Raw genomic sequence first — 6,134 nt, 5'->3', positions numbered from 1 at the left:
GCCTGGCAGAGTACTCTGCATTTTTACCACACTGGGAGAACCTCCACCCCTGGCTGTCCAGTGCCTCCTGCTGCCCATAAAGCAGCCTGCCAGGCATCAGACCACACACACACACACACACACACACACACACACACACACCCCAGCTACTGCTGGAGGCCACGGCAGTGACCTGCGAAGGAAAATAATCTGTGTACGGAGAACTAGCTGGACCATGCTGTACGGTAGAGCTCTTATCCAGTAGGAACTCAACAGGTGTTACTGTAAGGTGTGTGTGTGTGTGTGTGTTTGTCTATTCCTTCCTTGCAGATCCTTAGAGATGACTCATAAGGAGAAGATTTACAGTAAAGCTATGTTACATAGAAAATTGCCATAGGCCCTATAGGATAGTTTTCTTCATATAGGCTTATGTAACTGAGGACCGTATATTTGAGTGGTTCTTCGAGTCACACTCAAACTTGGAGCTCTGTGAGGAGTGGACTCCCACCATAGTCTCTTAATGGGAGCTCTGTGCGAGGAGAGAAGGTCACACAGAGTGCTCCAGCTGCACACCACGATGAATGGTGGACAGGGGATGATGGGCAGAGGTGGGGGGCGGGGGGGGGGGGGGGCGCGGTGGAGGGCCCAGGGAGCACTCCTAACGGAGGAGGGTCTCCAGCCCGGCGCCAAAAACAACAGAGGAACAGGACGGATGCTCCCGCTGGCTCCCTGCCCCGGCCACTCTGGGAGACGCCATGGTGTCCCAGCACACGCACCTCAGAGAGAGAGAGAGAGAGGAGGGAGAGAGAGAGAGAGGGAGGGAGAAGGAGAGAGGAGGGAGAAGGAGGGAGGGGGAGAGAAAGTGAGAGAGAGAGGGAGGGAAGGAGAAAGAGAGAGAAAGAGGGAGGGAGAGAGAAAGTGAGAGAGAGGGAGGGAGAAGGAGAGAGGAGGGAGAAGGAGGGAGGGGGAGAGAAAGTGAGAGAGAGAGGGAGGGAAGGAGAAAGAGAGAGAAAGAGGGAGGGAGAGAGAAAGTGAGAGAGAGAGAGGGAGGGAAGGAGAAAGAGAGAAAGAGGGAGGGAGAGAGATAGAGAGAGAGGGAGGGAGAAAGAGGGAGAGAGAAAGTGAGAGAGAGAGAGGGAGGGAAGGAGAAAGAGAGAAAGAGGGAGGGAGAGAGAACGTGAGAGAGAGGGAGGGAGAAAGAGAGAGAAAGAGGGAGGGAGAGAGAAAGTGAGAGAGAGGGAGGGAGAAGTAGAGAGGAGGGAGAAGGAGGGAGGGGGAGAGAAAGTGAGAGAGAGAGGGAGGGAAGGAGAAAGAGAGAGAAAGAGGGAGGGAGAGAGAAAGTGAGAGAGAGGGAGGGAGAAGGAGAGAGGAGGGAGAAGGAGGGAGGGGGAGAGAAAGTGAGAGAGAGAGGGAGGGAAGGAGAAAGAGAGAGAAAGAGGGAGGGAGAGAGAAAGTGAGAGAGAGAGAGGGAGGGAAGGAGAAAGAGAGAAAGAGGGAGAGAGAAAGAGAGAGAGGGAGGGAGAAAGAGGGAGAGAGAAAGTGAGAGAGAGAGAGGGAGGGAAGGAGAAAGAGAGAAAGAGGGAGGGAGAGAGAAATTGAGAGAGGAAGGGAGGAAGAGAGAGAAAGAGGGAGGGAGAGAGAAAGTGAGAGAGAGGGAGGGAGAAAGAAAGTGAAAGAGAGAGGGAGGGAGAGAGCAAAAGAGAGAGAAAGAGCAAAAGAGAAAGAAAGAGAGAGAGACGGAGAGAAACTAGTGAGAGAGGTCTACCCGATAGATAAGTACTCTGAATTATACGAGTCCCTCTACATTCCCTTAATATCTGAGGCAGGTCAGGTGGCTTTCAGCTCGGCTAGTGTGCACTGTGATAAATTCAAAGAGATTCGAAGAATTTCTACAGGCAGTCCGTCTTAAATTATGGGAGGCAGTGACAACGTTGCTTCTCCTCTGAACTGCAGCTGTGTACTTTCCCATCTCTCCCCCAGACTGCACCTCACCTCTGTTCTTCCCAGCATGTCAGAGAGAGGGCGACCTACTCCTCCCCAAGTCAGACCAATCTGTCAGGCCACAATAGGCTACCTCTCCAACCATGTTGTTTTTGGAAGGCAAATCCCTCGGCCATACTCGTTCCCCCTCTTGATTGACAGGAATTAGCCGTGAAGGAACATCGAGAATGATTTATCTTCTCGAATCTCCACTTGCACTTATTACCTCAGGTTTCGCACTGTATTCCTAAGCCGGTGTTTATTTGTGCGCAGCGACGTGGCGAGCGGCGGAGCGGTCGAGTGATCCTGACCACCCAGCGGCCCCTGGACTCTCCCAGGTCTGAGTCATAGTCCGCAGGCAGCGTGCGAGCGCTCTGAGGGGGTGTCCTCTCCGTGGAACCTTTCCGACAGTTGAACCGCGTTCAGATTCCATTCTGTATACTGTATATCCATCAGGGTGTGGTGCGGTCATTTCCAAGAAACCGCAGATATTAGGAAAACTACAAACAAAGCTGACAGAGTGGAGAGTGAGTGTTTGCATGCATTGTTTCTGTTCAGGCAGTTAAAGGCTGAGTCTGCGGAAGACATCACAGCCTTGGCTCCGGCGGAGCGCGGACACCTGCGGTCGCCGGCCGCAGCCGACCATCTGCTGGCCACTTTGAAGGTCATGGAAGGTAACAGGAATGTGTCTACATGACGGGATGGAGCGGCGGCCGTTCGGAGGTGTGGGGGACTCAAATGTCTGTCTGCAGATGCTATCCAGTGTATCCACATCCTGGAAGCCACAGGATCTTTTGAAAAAAAAAACAAAAAAAAAACATAACAAAAAAAAACATGATGCACGACTACACCCGTGCACATTATAAACCAAGATGTCGACTCTTAAAATATCTGCTATGGTGTCGCTGTATTCTCGCCGCTTGGTGTAAAGTGATGCCGCCTATGCGCATTCTTCCACATTATTGGTAATGAACTCTGGAGTTTCCCCACCCCTACTACAAAAACCTAATCTATTCCCATCTCTCACCAGCTTACCTCCATCTGGTTCCTAGATCACTGGGGTAGCCCAGAGTCGCGGTTGCTACATCAGCAGGACCTGTCAGTGAACACCCTCCCTGCGCCCACCCCAGACGGTCACAGCGCACACCTGACAAAATCCCTCAGTGGACGACGGGAGGGGTTCGAGTCTACCGAAATAATCTAGCTACTACCGGAGGGGATTGCGGTAGAGAGAGAGATTTTGGCTCGGGATACTGCTATACGACTGCTGAAGAGAGATAGTAGCCTACTGTTGGTGTCTGGGGCCTCGTATTTTCTGGTCCGCCTTATCAGGGAGTGCGGCGAGGGGAATTGGGAGCGTGTGTGTGGCTGATGGAAAAAGTGTCGAGTCCAAGGATGATGATGTGACCGCGCACACTAGTGATTACTCACCGATGGACTCTTCCAAAATCTCTCCCAGTGAGTCATTGACTGTAGCAGAGGACGCTCATCGTTCCCAGAGCGGGTTCTGAGAGCCCGGTCCAAACAGTGGTTCATCAGAGCACGGGCCTCCAGCTCAGGGGAAGAGGCTCCGCCTTCGTACAAGTAGCCTTTTGTCAGGCGGAACCGACACGTGTACAAACTCGTTATTGCAAAAGAAGTAGTAACACACTGATGTAGGTCGCCTACTGTAGTATCTACATAATAAATAACTCATTTATCTGACAGGCAATGGTATGGAACATGTTGTATCTACTGGGCGAGACAACAAGACCGATCTATGGCGGTTTGGATTCAAATAGGTGAACGAGTTAACGGACAAATCTGTGACATTCGAAAGCTCAATCAACCAATCACGTCTCTCACTCTAGTGGAGTGTTGCCAGGTCATTCCTGCGAAGGCTCTTAACTCCTGCAGCGGTCTCCGGATGAATCCATTACGCTACAAACTCAGCCATGGGAATGATAGATTAAGTGTTGTCATGGAAACTGTAAACCATGTGTTTGTTTTGACTTTACTAATTGTTGGACTTTCTCCGTTTACACATAATCTGTCACCAAATTATTGGAGTGTATTCTACAAAGAGGGATGGGAAGAGTCGACTCGACACCAGCACTTTTATAGTGGAGATAAATCAACGGGCTAATAAATTGAGAGCTAAATGACTTCTGCCCTCAGTATATGCAGCATCGCACAGGGAGGGGGGGGCGGGGGCAAATGAAGCCCTATATACCCCAGAGGACAGAGGAATGCTTCTGTTCATAACAGTGATTTGTAGATGGCTCTCAAGGCTGTCTGCTACAGAGAGGCCAGCTCAAAGTAATCAGCCACTGAGGACTCCAGTTACACACGCTAACAAGCCAAAACCCTGTGTAGGCCTACTGTAGCCTACTGTAGCATGCAATGCAAGCAAGCACACTTTAACTAAAATTGTCAAAGAAATAAGTAGCTATATCATTATTCTTCTAGAAAAGCTACTTCTACTCCTTTATGAATCTACAGTAGGCTATACAAGAGCAGAGACCGGCAAATCAACATGCCATCCCATAGCAGCTGTGCAGTGTGCCATGAGGTGAGTTTTGTAAATATATACAAATTCAAAAAGATTATAAGGAATAATTTATCTTTGGAGTTTGCAGATTAAAACTAACTACTGAGAGCTATGAAGTGACACTGGATTACTGGGGAGAAAATTAAACACGGCATTATCATTGAAAACAAATCATGATTTTTTTCTCCTTCTTTCAGTGAAAATCCAGCTATCCATGTCTCACAGAGAAATAGCAGATTGCACATATTTTTGACACAGGTTGACAAGTGGTTCGATGTAACTTACCGACAATGCAATGTCTCCACCCATTGGACAGAAAGTGTGCTGCAACTCTGAAGTCCAAAATCTCTCTTTCAACACTGCATTTCTGAAAAACTGGGACAAAAAGTCAGTGCCAAATGTAAGCAGAACATAAGTTGCACAGCACTGAACTAATAGATGACGATTCGTGTGGCTTATGTGTGTTTACCTAAAAGAAGAGATCTTCAGAGCAGAGATAACACCCTGCTTTGTCTACAAATCACCTCACAAAGGGCGTGGGCCCAGGCTCTGTCGGGTTACCCCAAAACCTTCATCCGCCATCCAGACTACCCCAGGACACTCTCATCCCGCTGGAGGCAGACCTTGGAGAGGCAGACGGCCGGATGAATGACCCCTATTCGGAGGACGCCATGACAGGGAAGCAGCCGAAACACCAGTGGTCTGCACTGACCTGCGAGACATGTCCTACCGTGTCGGCCTATGTCGAATAATACGAAGACCTCATGACATACAGTGGGCTATTATGATCCTCAGACCCTGCGCTATTCGGAGACAGTGCAATATCGCCAAAGAAATATATAATAGCATTATGTGAGAACAAGTAGGCTATGTTTAGGCCCTGTAGCCTAAAACTAACAGGAAAGGTTTTATAGCTTTTTATGGGATGTAGGCTACTGTAGAGCTGTTCTCAAGGTAGGAGAGAGACTGTATAGAGCACACACAGGAAGGCCTGCAGTTAAGCATAAGCAGAAACATTCTCTCCATAAGAACAGCACAACCAGTAGGCCTACATAAGAGATCCCTTTAATTATAAAGGCCCGATGTCCTACTCTAAAGTTATTCCCCAAATTCTCACATGCAGGAAAAACAAAAGAATGGACTAATGGAATGAGCTCTTCTTGGCAGGCAGTTAGCTGGGATGAGAGCCAGGTACAACAGTGTTTTTTCAGCAAGAAATAAAAACGTAGCAGTCTCCTTATCCCCACCTGGATTACCGTGGCAACAGATTTATGTGACGGAGACGATGAAGTGAGCTTTGTTTGTGAGGTCTCACCTTGTCCAATGACCCGATGAAGACTGGGAAACTGTCCTTGGGAGAAAGTGCTTCAGGAAGTTCTGGCTGTTCTCAAGGATTCCCATGATACTGTCTGTATTCTTACTTCGCGAAGGATGAGTCACTTAAGAGAATACATGACGGTAAATTCATACCTCTTTCCTTCGTCTACCTCATCTCTGCTTTAACTCAGTGGACATAATTTCCACAAACGCAACAGGGTAGGCCATATCACCCAAGAGGCAGAGGCCACAAGTCGCTGTACAACTTCAATCCACGTTTTGTCATGTTTACATCTTTCCTGAACTGAATGCTCTGCGAGAAAAGTGG

Source organism: Borostomias antarcticus (genome assembly GCF_949987555.1).
Source record: "Borostomias antarcticus genome assembly, chromosome: 8".
Taxonomy (NCBI): Eukaryota; Metazoa; Chordata; class Actinopteri; order Stomiiformes; family Stomiidae; genus Borostomias; species Borostomias antarcticus.
Note: the sequence above shows the minus strand (reverse complement) of the source record.